This window comes from Arachis hypogaea, chromosome 18 (assembly GCF_003086295.3).
Source record: "Arachis hypogaea cultivar Tifrunner chromosome 18, arahy.Tifrunner.gnm2.J5K5, whole genome shotgun sequence".
Taxonomy (NCBI): domain Eukaryota; kingdom Viridiplantae; phylum Streptophyta; class Magnoliopsida; order Fabales; family Fabaceae; genus Arachis; species Arachis hypogaea.
The window spans coordinates 71,886,211-71,902,819 of record NC_092053.1 but is presented as its reverse complement, the minus strand read 5'-3'; the positions used below and the strand labels follow the sequence as shown (position 1 = coordinate 71,902,819).

At 22.2% G+C, this 16,609-nt stretch overlaps 1 long non-coding RNA gene across 1 annotated transcript; it reads right to left on the bottom strand.

The window, feature by feature from the left end:
* Positions 1 to 14,349: 14,349 nt before the first annotated feature.
* Positions 14,350 to 15,742, bottom strand: LOC112771708 (uncharacterized). Its single transcript, XR_003187176.2, has 3 exons — positions 14,946 to 15,742; positions 14,792 to 14,873; positions 14,350 to 14,679 (listed from the first exon to the last, which is right to left on the bottom strand). It is a non-coding gene; the product is annotated as an uncharacterized lncRNA (long non-coding RNA).
* Between the last annotated feature and the right edge of the window lie 867 nt (positions 15,743 to 16,609).

The following is a 16,609-nucleotide window of genomic DNA, read 5'->3' as shown; positions in this document are numbered from 1 at the left end:
TTAATTTATTCTATATTTGTGAAAAAATAGCTTTTTCCGTGGAAAACAATATTCTTAAAAAAATATTTTTATTTCAAAATACCAAATTTTTTGTTTTATTTTGACTTTTTAAATTTAAAAATTAAATTTTTTATTTAAAGTAAAAAAATAAATTAAAGTCCAGCAATCTTTCAAAGACAAAAAAAAGATGAAAACTTTTATTTTTAAAATTTTGAAACCTAAAAAATAATTTTTTTGCCTAAAATATAAAAATAAAGATTTTGAAAAATATCCAATAAAAAAAATTTTAAAATTTAAATTTTTAAAATTATTTATTCTATATTTGTGAAAAAATAGCTTTATCCGGTGAAAAAAAATATACTTGAAAAAAATTTTTGATTTAAAATACGAAATTTTTCATTTTTTCAAATTTTAAAAATAAAAATTAAATTTTTTATTTAAAGTAGAAAAATAAAATAAAGTCCAGCAATATTTTGAAGACAAAAAAAAGATGAAAACTTTTTATTTTTAAATTTTGAAACAAAAAGATATAGTTTTTTTGCCTAAAAGTATAAAAATAAAGAATTTCAAAAACATCCAACAAACAAAAAATTTAAAAAGTTTAAATTTTAAAATTAATTTATTCTATATTTGTGAAAAAATAAATTTATCCAGTGAAAAAAATATACTTGAAATAAAATTTTTGATTTCAAAATAAAATTTTTTAATTTTTTTGAATTTTTAAATTTAAAAATAAATTTTTTATTTAATGTAAAAAATAAATTAAAGTCCAGCAATCTTTCGAAGACAAAAAAAAGATGAAAACTTTTTATTTTTAAAATTTTGAAACCTAAAAAATAATTTTTTGCCTAAAAATATAAAAATAAAGATTTGAAAAATATCCAATAAAAAAATTTAAAAAATTTAAATTTTTAAAATTATTTATTCTATATTTGTGAAAAAATAGCTTTATCCGGTGAAAAAAAAATATACTTGAAATAAAATTTTTGATTTCAAAATAAGAAATTTTCATTTTTTCGAAATTTTAAAAATAAAAATTAATTTTTTATTTAAAGTAGAAAAATAAAATAAAGTCCAGCACTATTTCGAAGACAAAAAAAAGATGAAACTTTTTATTTTTAAATTTTGAAACAAAAAAATATAGTTTTTTTGCCTAAAAGTATAAAAATAAAGAATTTCAAAAACATCCAACAAACAAAAAATTTAAAAAGTTTAAATTTTAAAATTAATTTATTCTATATTTGTGAAAAAATAGCTTTTTCTGGGGAAAAAAATATTCTTAAAAATTTTTTTATTTCAAAATATAAAATTTTTGTTTTATTTTCGAATTTTTAAATTTAGAAATTAAATTTTTTATTTAAAGTAAAAAAATAAATTAAAGTCCAGTAATCTTTCGAAGACAAAAAAAGATGAAAACTTTTTATTTTTAAATTTTGAAACAAAAAAATATAGTTTTTTTGCCTAAAAGTATAAAAATAAAGAATTTCAAAAAATCCAACAAACAAAAAATTTAAAAAGTTTAAATTCTTAAAATTAATTTATTCTATATTTGTGAAAAAATAGCTTTTTCGGGAAAAAAATAATCTTAAAAAAATTTTTATTTCAAAATACCAAATTTTTTTTTTTTTTGGAATTTTTAAATTTAAAAATTAAATTTTTTATTTAAAGTAAAAAATAAATTAAAGTCCAGCAATCTTTCAAAGACAAAAAAAAGATGAAAACTTTTTATTTTTAAATTTTGAAACCAAAAAAATAATTTTTTTGCCTAAAAGTATAAAAATAAAGAATTTCAAAAACATCCAACAAACAAAAAATTTAAAAAGTTTAAATTTTAAAATTAATTTATTCTATATTTGTGAAAAAATAGCTTTATCCAGTGAAAAAAATATACTTGAAATAAAATTTTTGATTTCAAAATAGAAATTTTTTATTTTTTTGAATTTTTAAATTTAAAAATTAAATTTTTTATTTAAAGTAAAAAAATAAATTAAAGTCCAGCAATCTTTCGAAGACAAAAAAAAGATGAAAACTTTTTATTTTTAAAATTTTGAAACCTAAAAAATAAATTTTTTGCCTAAAATATAAAAATAAAGATTTTAAAAATATCCAATAAAAAAAATTTTAAAAATTTAAATTTTTAAAATTATTTTATTCTATATTTGTGAAAAAATAGCTTTATCCGGTGAAAAAAAATATACTTGAAATAAAATTTTTGATTTCAAAATAAGAAATTTTTCATTTTTTCGAAATTTTAAAATAAAAATTAAATTTTTTATTTAAAGTATAAAAATAAAATAAAGTCCAGCACTATTTCGAAGACAAAAAAAAGATGAAACTTTTTATTTTTAAATTTTGAAACAAAAAAATATAGTTTTTTTGCCTAAAAGTATAAAAATAAAAATTTCAAAAACATCCAACAAACAAAAAATTTAAAAAGTTTAAATTTTAAAATTAATTTATTCTATATTTGTGAAAAAATAGCTTTATCCAGTGAAGAAAAATATACTTAAAATAAAATTTTTGATTTCAAAATACAAATTTTTTATTTTTTTGAAATTTTAAATTTAAAAATTAAATTTTTTATTTAAAGTAGAAAAATAAAATAAATTCCAACAATATTTCAAAGACAAAAAAAAGATGAAAAATTTTTATTTTTAAATTTTGAAACCAAAAAATAATTTTTTTGCCTAAAAGTATAAAAATAAAGAATTTCAAAAGTATCCAAAAACAAAAAATTTAAAAAATTTAAACTTTTAAAATTAATTTATTCTATATTTGTGAAAAAATAGCTTTTTCCGGGGAAAAAATATTCTTAAAAAATTTTTTTATTTCAAAATACGAAAATTTTTGTTTTATTTTTGAATTTTTAAATTTAAAAATTAAATTTTTTATTTAAAGTAAAATAATAAATTAAAGTCAAGCAATCTTTTGAAGACAAAAAAAAGTTGAAATTTTTTTTTTTGAAACCAAAAAAATAATTTTTTTGCCTAAAAGTATAAAAATAAAGAATTTCAAAAATATCCAAAAACAAAAAATTTAAAAAATTTAAATTTTTAAAATTAATTTATTCTATATTTGTGAAAAATAGCTTTATCCGATGAAAAAAAATATACTTGAAATAAAATTTTTGATTTCAAAATACAAAATTTTTCATTTTTTTGAATTTATAAATTTAAAAATTAAATTTTTTATTTAAAGTAGAAAAATAAAATAAAGTCCAGCAATATTTTGAAGACAAAAAAAAAGATGAAAACTTTTTATTTTTAAATTTTGAAACAAAAAATATAGTTTTTTTGCCTAAAAGTATAAAAATTAAGAATTTCAAAAATATCCAACAAACAAAAAATTTAAAAAGTTTAAATTCTTAAAATTAATTTATTCTATATTTGTGAAAAAATAGCTTTTTCCGTGGAAAACAATATTCTTAAAAAAATATTTTTATTTCAAAATACCAAATTTTTTGTTTTATTTTTGACTTTTTAAATTTAAAAATTAAATTTTTTATTTAAAGTAAAAAAATAAATTAAAGTCCAGCAATCTTTCAAAGACAAAAAAAAGATGAAAACTTTTTATTTTTAAATTTTGAAACCTAAAAAATAATTTTTTGCATAAAAATATAAAAATAAAGATTTTGAAAAATATCCAATAAAAAAAATTTTAAAATTTAAATTTTTAAAATTATTTTATTCTATATTTGTGAAAAAACTAGCTTTATCCGGTGAAAAAAAATATACTTGAAAAAAATTTTTGATTTCAAAATACGAAATTTTTCATTTTTTCAAAATTTTAAAAATAAAAATTAAATTTTTTATTTAAAGTAGAAAAATTAAATAAAGTCCAGCAATATTTGAAGACAAAAAAAAGATGAAAACTTTTTATTTTTAAATTTTGAAACAAAAAAATATAGTTTTTTTGCCTAAAAGTATAAAAATAAAGAATTTCAAAAACATCCAACAAACAAAAAATTTAAAAAGTTTAAATTTTAAAATTAATTTATTCTATATTTGTGAAAAAATAAATTTATCCAGTGAAAAAAATATACTTGAAATAAAATTTTTGATTTCAAAATACAAATTTTTTAATTTTTTTTGAATTTTTAAATTTAAAAATTAAATTTTTTATTTAATGTAAAAAAATAAATTAAAGTCCAGCAATCTTTCGAAGACAAAAAAAAGATGAAAACTTTTTATTTTTAAATTTTGAAACCTAAAAAATAATTTTTTTGCCTAAAATATAAAAATAAAGATTTTGAAAAATATCCAATAAAAAAAATTTAAAAAATTTAAATTTTTAAAATTATTTTATTCTATATTTGTGAAAAAATAGCTTTATCCGGTGAAAAAAAATATACTTGAAATAAAATTTTTGATTTCAAAATAAGAAATTTTCATTTTTTCGAAATTTTAAAAATAAAAATTAATTTTTTATTCAAAGTAGAAAAATAAAATAAAGTCCAGCACTATTTCGAAGACAAAAAAAAGATGAAACTTTTTATTTTTAAATTTTGAAACAAAAAATATAGTTTTTTTGCCTAAAAGTATAAAAATAAAGAATTTCAAAAACATCCAACAAACAAAAAATTTAAAAAGTTTAAATTTTAAAATTAATTTATTCTATATTTGTGAAAAAATAGCTTTTTCTGGGGAAAAAATATTCTTAAAAATTTTTTATTTCAAAATATAAAATTTTTGTTTTATTTTCGAATTTTTAAATTTAGAAATTAAATTTTTTATTTAAAGTATAAAAATAAAATAAAGTCCAGCACTATTTCGAAGACAAAAAAAAGATGAAACTTTTTATTTTTAAATTTTGAAACAAAAAAATATAGTTTTTTTGCCTAAAAGTATAAAAATAAAAAATTTCAAAAACATCCAAAAAACAAAAAATTTAAAAAGTTTAAATTTTAAAATTAATTTATTCTATATTTGTGAAAAAATAAATTTATCCAGTGAAAAAAATATACTTGAAATAAAATTTTTATTTCAAAATATAAATTTTTTAATTTTTTTGAATTTTTAAATTTAAAAATAAATTTTTTATTTAATGTAAAAAATAAATTAAAGTCCAGCAATCTTTCGAAGACAAAAAAAAGATGAAAACTTTTTATTTTTAAAATTTTGAAACCTAAAAAATAATTTTTTTGCCTAAAAATATAAAAATAAAGATTTTGAAAAATATCCAATAAAAAAAATTTAAAAAATTTAAATTTTTAAAATTATTTATTCTATATTTGTGAAAAAATAGCTTTATCCGGTGAAAAAAAATATACTTGAAATAAAATTTTTGATTTCAAAATAAGAAATTTTCATTTTTTCGAAATTTTAAAATAAAAATTAATTTTTTATTTAAAGTAGAAAAATAAAATAAAGTCCAGCACTATTTCGAAGACAAAAAAAAGATGAAACTTTTTATTTTTAAATTTTGAAACAAAAAATATAGTTTTTTTGCCTAAAAGTATAAAAATAAAGAATTTCAAAAACATCCAACAAACAAAAAATTTAAAAAGTTTAAATTTTAAAATTAATTTATTCTATATTTGTGAAAAAATAAATTTATCCAGTGAAAAAAATATACTTGAAATAAAATTTTTGATTTCAAAATACAAATTTTTTAATTTTTTTGAATTGTTAAATTTAAAAATTAAATTTTTTATTTAATGTAAAAAAATAAATTAAAGTCCAGCAATCTTTCGAAGACAAAAAAAAGATGAAAACTTTTTATTTTTAAAATTTTGAAACCTAAAAAATAATTTTTTTGCCTAAAAATATAAAAATAAAGATTTTGAAAAATATCCAATAAAAAAAATTTAAAAAATTTAAATTTTTAAAATTATTTTATTCTATATTTGTGAAAAAATAGCTTTATCCGGTGAAAAAAAAATATACTTGAAATAAAATTTTTGATTTCAAAATAAGAAATTTTCATTTTTTCGAAATTTTAAAAATAAAAATTAATTTTTTATTTAAAGTAGAAAAATAAAATAAAGTCCAGCACTATTTCGAAGACAAAAAAAAGATGAAACTTTTTATTTTTAAATTTTGAAACAAAAAATATAGTTTTTTTGCCTAAAAGTATAAAAATAAAGAATTTCAAAAACATCCAACAAACAAAAAATTTAAAAAGTTTAAATTTTAAAATTAATTTATTCTATATTTGTGAAAAAATAGCTTTTTCTGGGGAAAAAAATATTCTTAAAAATTTTTTTATTTCAAAATATAAAATTTTTTTTTATTTTCGAATTTTTAAATTTAAAAATTAAATTTTTTATTTAAAGTAAAAAATAAATTAAAGTCCAGTAATCTTTCGAAGACAAAAAAAAGATGAAAACTTTTTATTTTTAAATTTTGAAACAAAAAAATATAGTTTTTTTGCCTAAAAGTATAAAAATAAAGAATTTCAAAAACATCCAAGAAACAAAAAATTTAAAAAGTTTAAATTCTTAAAATTAATTTATTCTATATTTGTGAAAAAATAGCTTTTTTCGGGGAAAAAAATAATCTTAAAAAAATTTTTTATTTCAAAATACCAAATTTTTGTTTTATTTTTGAATTTTTAAATTTAAAAATTAAATTTTTTATTTAAAGTAAAAAATAAATTAAAGTCCAGCAATCTTTCAAAGACAAAAAAAAGATGAAAACTTTTTATTTTTAAATTTTGAAACCAAAAAATAATTTTTTTGCCTAAAAGTATAAAAATAAAGAATTTCAAAAACATCCAACAAACAAAAAATTTAAAAAGTTTAAATTTTAAAATTAATTTATTCTATATTTGTGAAAAAATAGCTTTATCCAGTGAAAAAAATATACTTGAAATAAAATTTTTGATTTCAAAATAGAAATTTTTTTATTTTTTTGAATTTTTAAATTTAAAAATTAAATTTTTTATTTAAAGTAAAAAAATAAATTAAAGTCCAGCAATCTTTCGAAGACAAAAAAAAGATGAAAACTTTTTATTTTTTAAATTTTGAAACCTAAAAAATAAATTTTTTGCCTAAAAATATAAAAATAAAGATTTTAAAAATATCCAATAAAAAAAATTTTAAAAATTTAAATTTTTAAAATTATTTTATTCTATATTTGTGAAAAAATAGCTTTATCCGGTGAAAAAAAATATACTTGAAATAAAATTTTTGATTTCAAAATAAGAAATTTTTCATTTTTTCGAAATTTTAAAAATAAAAATTAAATTTTTTATTTAAAGTATAAAAATAAAATAAAGTCCAGCACTATTTCGAAGACAAAAAAAAGATGAAACTTTTTATTTTTAAATTTTGAAACAAAAAAATATAGTTTTTTTGCCTAAAAGTATAAAAATAAAAAATTTCAAAAACATCCAACAAACAAAAAATTTAAAAAGTTTAAATTTTAAAATTAATTTATTCTATATTTGTGAAAAAATAGCTTTATCCAGTGAAGAAAAATATACTTAAAATAAAATTTTTGATTTCAAAATACAAATTTTTTTATTTTTTTGAAATTTTAAATTTAAAAATTAAATTTTTTATTAAAAGTAGAAAAATAAAATAAATTCCAACAATATTTCAAAGACAAAAAAAAGATGAAAATTTTTATTTTTAAATTTTGAAACCGAAAAAATAATTTTTTTGCCTAAAAGTATAAAAATAAAGATTTTGAAAAATATCCAATAAAAAAAATTTAAAAAATTTAAATTTTTAAAATTATTTTATTCTATATTTGTGAAAAAATAGCTTTATCCGGTGAAAAAAAATATACTTGAAATAAAATTTTTGATTTCAAAATAAGAAATTTTCATTTTTTCGAAATTTTAAAAATAAAAATTAATTTTTTATTTAAAGTAGAAAAATAAAATAAAGTCCAGCACTATTTCGAAGACAAAAAAAAGATGAAACTTTTTATTTTTAAATTTTGAAACAAAAAAATATAGTTTTTTTGCCTAAAAGTATAAAAATAAAGAATTTCAAAAACATCCAACAAACAAAAAATTTAAAAAGTTTAAATTTTAAAATTAATTTATTCTATATTTGTGAAAAAATAAATTTATCCAGTGAAAAAAATATACTTGAAATAAAATTTTTGATTTCAAAATACAAATTTTTTAATTTTTTTGAATTGTTAAATTTAAAAATTAAATTTTTTATTTAATGTAAAAAAATAAATTAAAGTCCAGCAATCTTTCGAAGACAAAAAAAAGATGAAAACTTTTTATTTTTAAAATTTTGAAACCTAAAAAATAATTTTTTTGCCTAAAAATATAAAAATAAAGATTTTGAAAAATATCCAATAAAAAAAATTTAAAAAATTTAAATTTTTAAAATTATTTTATTCTATATTTGTGAAAAAATAGCTTTATCCGGTGAAAAAAAATATACTTGAAATAAAATTTTTGATTTCAAAATAAGAAATTTTCATTTTTTCGAAATTTTAAAAATAAAAATTAATTTTTTTATTTAAAGTAGAAAAATAAAATAAAGTCCAGCACTATTTCGAAGACAAAAAAAAGATGAAACTTTTTATTTTTAAATTTTGAAACAAAAAATATAGTTTTTTTGCCTAAAAGTATAAAAATAAAGAATTTCAAAAACATCCAACAAACAAAAAATTTAAAAAGTTTAAATTTTAAAATTAATTTATTCTATATTTGTGAAAAAATAGCTTTTTCTGGGGAAAAAAATATTCTTAAAAATTTTTTTATTTCAAAATATAAAATTTTTTGTTTTATTTTCGAATTTTTAAATTTAAAAATTAAATTTTTTATTTAAAGTAAAAAATAAATTAAAGTCCAGTAATCTTTCGAAGACAAAAAAAAGATGAAAACTTTTTATTTTTAAATTTTGAAACAAAAAAATATAGTTTTTTTGCCTAAAAGTATAAAAATAAAGAATTTCAAAAACATCCAAGAAACAAAAAATTTAAAAAGTTTAAATTCTTAAAATTAATTTATTCTATATTTGTGAAAAAATAGCTTTTTTCGGGGAAAAAAATAATCTTAAAAAAATTTTTTTATTTCAAAATACCAAATTTTTGTTTTATTTTTGAATTTTTAAATTTAAAAATTAAATTTTTTATTTAAAGTAAAAAAATAAATTAAAGTCCAGCAATCTTTCAAAGACAAAAAAAAGATGAAAACTTTTTATTTTTAAATTTTGAAACCAAAAAAATAATTTTTTTGCCTAAAAGTATAAAAATAAAGAATTTCAAAAACATCCAACAAACAAAAAATTTAAAAAGTTTAAATTTTAAAATTAATTTATTCTATATTTGTGAAAAAATAGCTTTATCCAGTGAAAAAAATATACTTGAAATAAAATTTTTGATTTCAAAATAGAAATTTTTTATTTTTTTGAATTTTTAAATTTAAAAATTAAATTTTTTATTTAAAGTAAAAAATAAATTAAAGTCCAGCAATCTTTCGAAGACAAAAAAAAGATGAAAACTTTTTATTTTTAAAATTTTGAAACCTAAAAAATAAATTTTTTGCCTAAAAATATAAAAATAAAGATTTTAAAAAATATCCAATAAAAAAAATTTTAAAAATTTAAATTTTTAAAATTATTTTATTCTATATTTGTGAAAAAATAGCTTTATCCGGTGAAAAAAAATATACTTGAAATAAAATTTTTGATTTCAAAATAAGAAATTTTTCATTTTTTCGAAATTTTAAAAATAAAAATTAAATTTTTTATTTAAAGTATAAAAATAAAATAAAGTCCAGCACTATTTCGAAGACAAAAAAAAAGATGAAACTTTTTATTTTTAAATTTTGAAACAAAAAAATATAGTTTTTTTGCCTAAAAGTATAAAAATAAAAAATTTCAAAAACATCCAACAAACAAAAAATTTAAAAAGTTTAAATTTTAAAATTAATTTATTCTATATTTGTGAAAAAATAGCTTTATCCAGTGAAGAAAAATATACTTAAAATAAAATTTTTGATTTCAAAATACAAATTTTTTTATTTTTTTGAAATTTTAAATTTAAAAATTAAATTTTTTATTTAAAGTAGAAAAATAAAATAAATTCCAACAATATTTCAAAGACAAAAAAAGATGAAAAATTTTTATTTTTAAATTTTGAAACCGAAAAAATAATTTTTTTGCCTAAAAGTATAAAAATAAAGAATTTCAAAAGTATCCAAAAACAAAAAATTTAAAAAATTTAAACTTTTAAAATTAATTTATTCTATATTTGTGAAAAAATAGCTTTTTCCGGGGAAAAAATATTCTTAAAAAATTTTTTTATTTCAAAATACGAAAATTTTTGTTTTATTTTTGAAATTTTAAATTTAAAAATTAAATTTTTTATTTAAAGTAGAAAAATAAAATAAATTCCAACAATATTTCAAAGACAAAAAAAAGATGAAAAATTTTTATTTTTAAATTTTGAAACCGAAAAAATAATTTTTTTGCCTAAAAGTATAAAAATAAAGAATTTCAAAAGTATCCAAAAAACAAAAAATTTAAAAAATTTAAACTTTTAAAATTAATTTATTCTATATTTGTGAAAAAATAGCTTTTTCCGGGGAAAAAATATTCTTAAAAATTTTTTTTATTTCAAAATACGAAAATTTTTGTTTTATTTTTGAATTTTTAAATTTAAAAATTAAATTTTTTATTTAAAGTAAAATAATAAATTAAAGTCAAGCAATCTTTTGAAGACAAAAAAAAGTTGAAATTTTTTTTTTTTGAAACCAAAAAAATAATTTTTTTGCCTAAAAGTATAAAAATAAAGAATTTCAAAAATATCCAAAAAACAAAAAATTTAAAAATTTAAATTTTTAAAATTAATTTATTCTATATTTGTGAAAAATAGCTTTATCCGATGAAAAAAAATATACTTGAAATAAAATTTTTGATTTCAAAATACAAAATTTTTCATTTTTTTGAATTTATAAATTTAAAAATTAAATTTTTTATTTAAAGTAAAAAAATAAAATAAAGTCCAGCAATATTTTGAAGACAAAAAAAAAGATGAAAACTTTTTATTTTTAAATTTTGAAACAAAAAATATAGTTTTTTTGCCTAAAAGTATAAAAATTAAGAATTTCAAAAATATCCAACAAACAAAAAATTTAAAAAGTTTAAATTCTTAAAATTAATTTATTCTATATTTGTGAAAAAATAGCTTTTTCCGTGGAAAACAATATTCTTAAAAAAATATTTTTATTTCAAAATACCAAATTTTTTGTTTTATTTTTGACTTTTTAAATTTAAAAATTAAATTTTTTATTTAAAGTAAAAAAATAAATTAAAGTCCAGCAATCTTTCAAAGACAAAAAAAAGATGAAAACTTTTTATTTTTAAAATTTTGAAACCTAAAAAATAATTTTTTTGCCTAAAAATATAAAAATAAAGATTTTGAAAAATATCCAATAAAAAAAATTTTTAAAATTATTTTATTCTATATTTGTGAAAAAATAGCTTTATCCGGTGAAAAAAAAATATACTTGAAAAAAATTTTTGATTTCAAAATACGAAATTTTTCATTTTTTCAAAATTTTAAAAATAAAAATTAAATTTTTTATTTAAAGTAGAAAAATAAAATAAAGTCCAGCAATATTTTGAAGACAAAAAAAAGATGAAAACTTTTTATTTTTAAATTTTGAAACAAAAAAATATAGTTTTTTTGCCTAAAAGTATAAAAATAAAGAATTTCAAAAACATCCGATGTAACACCCTAACTACCAGAGCTCACACTTCCGGCTGCGCGACTCTGATAGCTCGGACATTACGACGACACTTATACTATTTAATACTAAAAAAATATGAGCCTGTTTAAAACTTTAAACCGCAATACCGCTCCCAAAACCTTTCGTTCGATAACGTACATCCATAAATACCATACAACTTACAAAAACTCATAAAGAGTACATCCACATATATACATACATATATATATAAGTAATATTACAAACATAATCCAATACAATTCCTATCCCTCTTACAGGTTATATCAAGATAAAGGCGAGGGTACAATAAACCATAACTAAAACAATACAGAGCATCACAACAACAATTAAATAAGCTCTTCGTAACTTCTGCGCCCATATCCTGAAAGGGGAAAAATGTAGGGGGTGAGAACATCATCCTCGAAAGGGTTCTCAGTAGAGGGTTTTTGGGAATTACTGTAATAGGATACATGAAGATAAACCGTACCAGTGATTAATAACCTTCTTATGCCTCTTTTCAAAAACACGGTTTTCAATAAAAGTAAAGTAAAAAATCCTTACTGAAAGAGGAACCATTCAATTCTCAAAACTCAAAAGCCTTTCAAAACGGTTTATCTATGCGGAACCAAAATAGCCTTTCATAATTTTATTCCAAACCGGAAACACAAAACCGAAATCAACCATCAGTTCATCTCTTTCCAACCACGGCCCTAGGCCCAAACAATCCAACTAACAACCAGTCACCACAAATCCAACAGAGTCCCAGATGCAAACACAGATAGGAAGTTCAAGCACAAACAAACAGTTATTACAAGTAGAACAGTTAGCAATTAATCACATAGGCAAACCAAGTATAATATGCACACCCAACCAATGTCACACAAATGCATATGATGCATGCCTGTCCCTAGTGGCTGATGATATCATCTGTCGGTTATAGAGCCAACCCGACAAGTCCTGGTAGCTAACCATTGGACTGTCCCTCTGTCGTGCATCCCCAACTCGAGTTATACTCATCATAAACTTGATCATAATCATGATCCATATCCATCACCCTCACTGGTGAATATTTACGGGGGCGAGCTCATCCGGGCCTTTCACAGTGCCCGGCCACACTTACGACATAGGGTCAACAGAGTATCAAGTCTCGACCTGGAGCACGTGGTGGCTAGCCACTGCTACTACCCAGGGAAACTCGTATCTCAGATAGTAGAAGTGCAACATTCACGTTTATCAATGATTCAGCATAAACATGCATTCAATCTCATCCATGGATCAACATCCATCTCAGCCATCCGGCTCATGGTTCAGTCCAGAACCAGCCAATATTCATATCATACACAGCCATTCCGGCTCACGGTTCAATCCAGAACCAACCAATATGTATAATCATACACAGCCATTCCGGCTCACAACAAAACAGCACTTCCACCATTCAACATCATTAAATTCATAAAGTCGGCATTTAAGCCATAAATCATTTTCTCAATTCATTTCACTTTGAAATCGAGTTTCAACTCTTTTCAGCCATGGCTTTAGAAATCTCATTTCTCAAATCATCTCAGGCTCATAAGCCGAATTTACTCAAAGTGAGTTCCCTTTTTAAAACAAAGCCACTCTTGGCATTCTCTTTCCAAAACTTTCAAAACCATGGCAAGTTAAGGATTTGTCTCACAGTATTCAAAATCATCCATCCAACGATGGGATTTTATAACAACAGTTTTTCGGCAGAGTCCCAAGTCTTTAGGGGAGAATAACATATCTCATTTCGCCAAAATCATTTAAAATCATTAAAACATTGGCTTTCTGATTTGAGTAAGAAAATAGGATCTAAGCCAAACCGAGTCACGTAACCTTTACTTCTTTCAAAACCATTTCCTTTACTTAAACAAAACCGGCTTCAATTCCATAATTGAATCTGAAGCGTTTCAAACTGATAAGAGAATCATTTTTGTTGTGTTAAACTAGAGTTCAAAAGATACTTTGAATCTTATTTAAAACGTCAAAATAATGAGGCTCATCAATCGAAATCCAATTCCTTTTAAAATCACGAAAACTCTCCCAAGGGACAATCTTTGTGTTTAATAGAGAAAAACATAAACCCGTTTTACCTTTTAAAACAGCCTCAAAGCAAAATTCTCTTTCAAATGACTTGTACCCAAAGACATACTGTTCTTCTTGGAAAATAAGGATAAATCATGATTCTCTTTTCAATAATTCTTTCAAAGCATAACTTCATTGCTTTCTTAATTGTTCTAAGTAAAGGTAATAAAGAAGCCATAATTTCACAATCCTCAAAATAGATAGGAAAGGCATTAAACTCAAAATTCCTCAATTAACATTTCAAATAAGGACTCGGGTTCTATAGAAATTTCGGCAGCACCTCCCCTAAAACTTGGACTTTTGCCACCCGGTTCGGGTCCCAACTAAACTGTTTCTCATTCCTTTTCAACAGCTCAAAACCAGAAATCAATTCAAAAGCAAGCTAAATCCAACAGTCGCCTCAGTGGCATATCTCAAGGAAGCCATTTCAAAAATCAACTCAATATCAACCGATTTAACTCATTTCCAAAGCTTTAAAGAATCGGTTCAGCAATAAATCATTTATCAAAACCAAATCAATTAAAGCCACACAGGCTGAATTTCAAGAGTATTCTATCTTCCACATCATCAAAATAATTGACTCAATTCAAACCAATCCTCAACGGATTAAACTCATTTCAAATCTTTAAAGAATCAACTTCAAACATTACATTTCACAAGCCACACAACAATTCGGCCAAACCAACATCCATAGTCATTCGAGTCAATCAAATAATACATAAGGCAGATACAATCACCAAATACACAATATCTCACATCAGTACCCATATGTAATAATTCCAATAATAAACTATAGTTTTTGGAAAGCGCCCCTACCTCAAAACGCAATTCCATAATCCAAGCGTCTCATAAGTTCTTTTCACCTCAACTCAAAATCAAAGGCAGCTTCAAAGCACAGCCCCACACATTTTCGCAGCAGCATAAACAGCTCTAATTTACAACAAGCAACTTCAGTTACTAAACTCTAGGAACATTAATAACATATAGGCTTTAATACACGTACGGGACACTAACGTAAGGCTTTCGAAACATAATTTCTTACCGGAGTAACAACACGAAGCAGCTGCAGTTTCGAACCGGCCCCGGCACAGCTCCGGCGGCGGCCAGAAGCTCTGGTGGATCAACTATAAAAACCGCGCAATATTAAAACCTTCTCAAGATCCAAAATGACCAAAACCGCAATTTAAAACCCTTACCGGCAAACTTTTCCGGCAATGGCAGCAGGGTCTCATGTTGGAGAAACTCGGCCCGGAGCTCCTTCGGTGATTCCGGAAGTCACAGCGGCCCAAATCGCGGTGACTTAGCCTGCTCTTCTTCCTGTAGCGATTCCCGCAATAACATCACAAGCCAAAAGGGGGCTGGGAGTGGCAGAGCTCAGCCACGGTGAAGCAGGGCAGTACAACGGCGGCCAAGCATAGCCCTCCAAAGGGCAGTGACGTGGCCACAGCTCCTCTCCTCCGTGCTCGTCGGCGACCGTGAAGCACCAAGGCAGCATCTTCCCTTCCTCAGCGGACCAGAACCATGGAGGCAGAAGAACTCATCTTGCCCCTCCAGCTCGCGTCTTCCCCCTCTTGCCGGTGACAGTGACGCAATTCGAGGCCCCATGGACGGCGGCAACGAGACTCGAGTTCTGCCCCTCTTCAATGCCTCTTCTCCGTGACAGTGGTAGCAGCAGGACGATTCCATGGCAAGGCGTGGTGGCGCGGCAGCGAGGCAAGTTCTGCAGCTTGGCAGGGACAACGCAGCTGGCGGTGGTGAGGATGAGCGACGGTGACGAGGACTGGACGCGATCTGGGCACGGCGGCGAGGTGACCGGCGACAGTAGCGCGACCCACGGTGAGGCGCGGTGAAGACGATGGCGGCGCGACAGCGAACTCCCTCCTCTCCTCTGCCGCGATTCGGTCCCCCCTTTCCCTCTCTGCTTCGTCCTTCTGGCTCAGTCCCCCTCTTCTTTCCATTTTCATTCTTTTTCCTTTGATTCAGGAAGAAAAGCAAGCTGCGCTTGCTACTGCTGCTGGGTGAGGGAAACATTGTGGGTGTTACGGCTGGGCCTTACATTCTACCCACCTTTTAAAAATTTTCGCCCTCGAAAATTGATACAAAATGGAAGAAATTCCATAACAGTTCACCCTTGAACACATTTAAAGAAGAAGCAAAAATATCTCAAAATATAATCATATATACGATTTTCAAATACTTTGATTATCATAAGCATAAGGATGCAAATGTAGGAGTGTAACTGCCAGGCAAACGTTACAAGATAGGCTCAATGCAAAAGATAACATGGGTCAATCATGTGATAGTAGGGCAAGGCATCAAAGGCTAGAAAACAGGATGGAGTTAAAACGATGTGCTCAATATCCGCACACTAATCTTATATCAACGTCAAGGTTTCAACTTTCCAATTCCATCAAGCACCTTACAAACCCCAAATTTGATCACAAGCCTGACAATCACAAACCCGTTCGCAAGGAACAAAATGCCCACAACTCATACGTTGCACACCTACCGCTTCAACTTCCGTATACACGTCACATCTTAAAGAACTAACGTATCGCGTTACTACGTCTACAAGTCGCACGTGATACCAAAACAATTCTCGAGTCTACTCAGAAGAATATGAGATCTTAGAAAGGAGAGACGGATGTCAAAGACAATAGTCATAGATTTGAAAGAATATATCCAATCCCAGATAAACATGGATGTTCAAGCAATAAAGTTTGCTAGACACAATTCAATTGACAACTTCAAAAATAACCCTTGGATTAAGATAATTCAACAGGACAAATAAGAAGAAAGTCAATGCATTAGCTTGGTACCAATTCAAGCTGAGCCAGAGAAGTATAAGGTTTACAGAAGA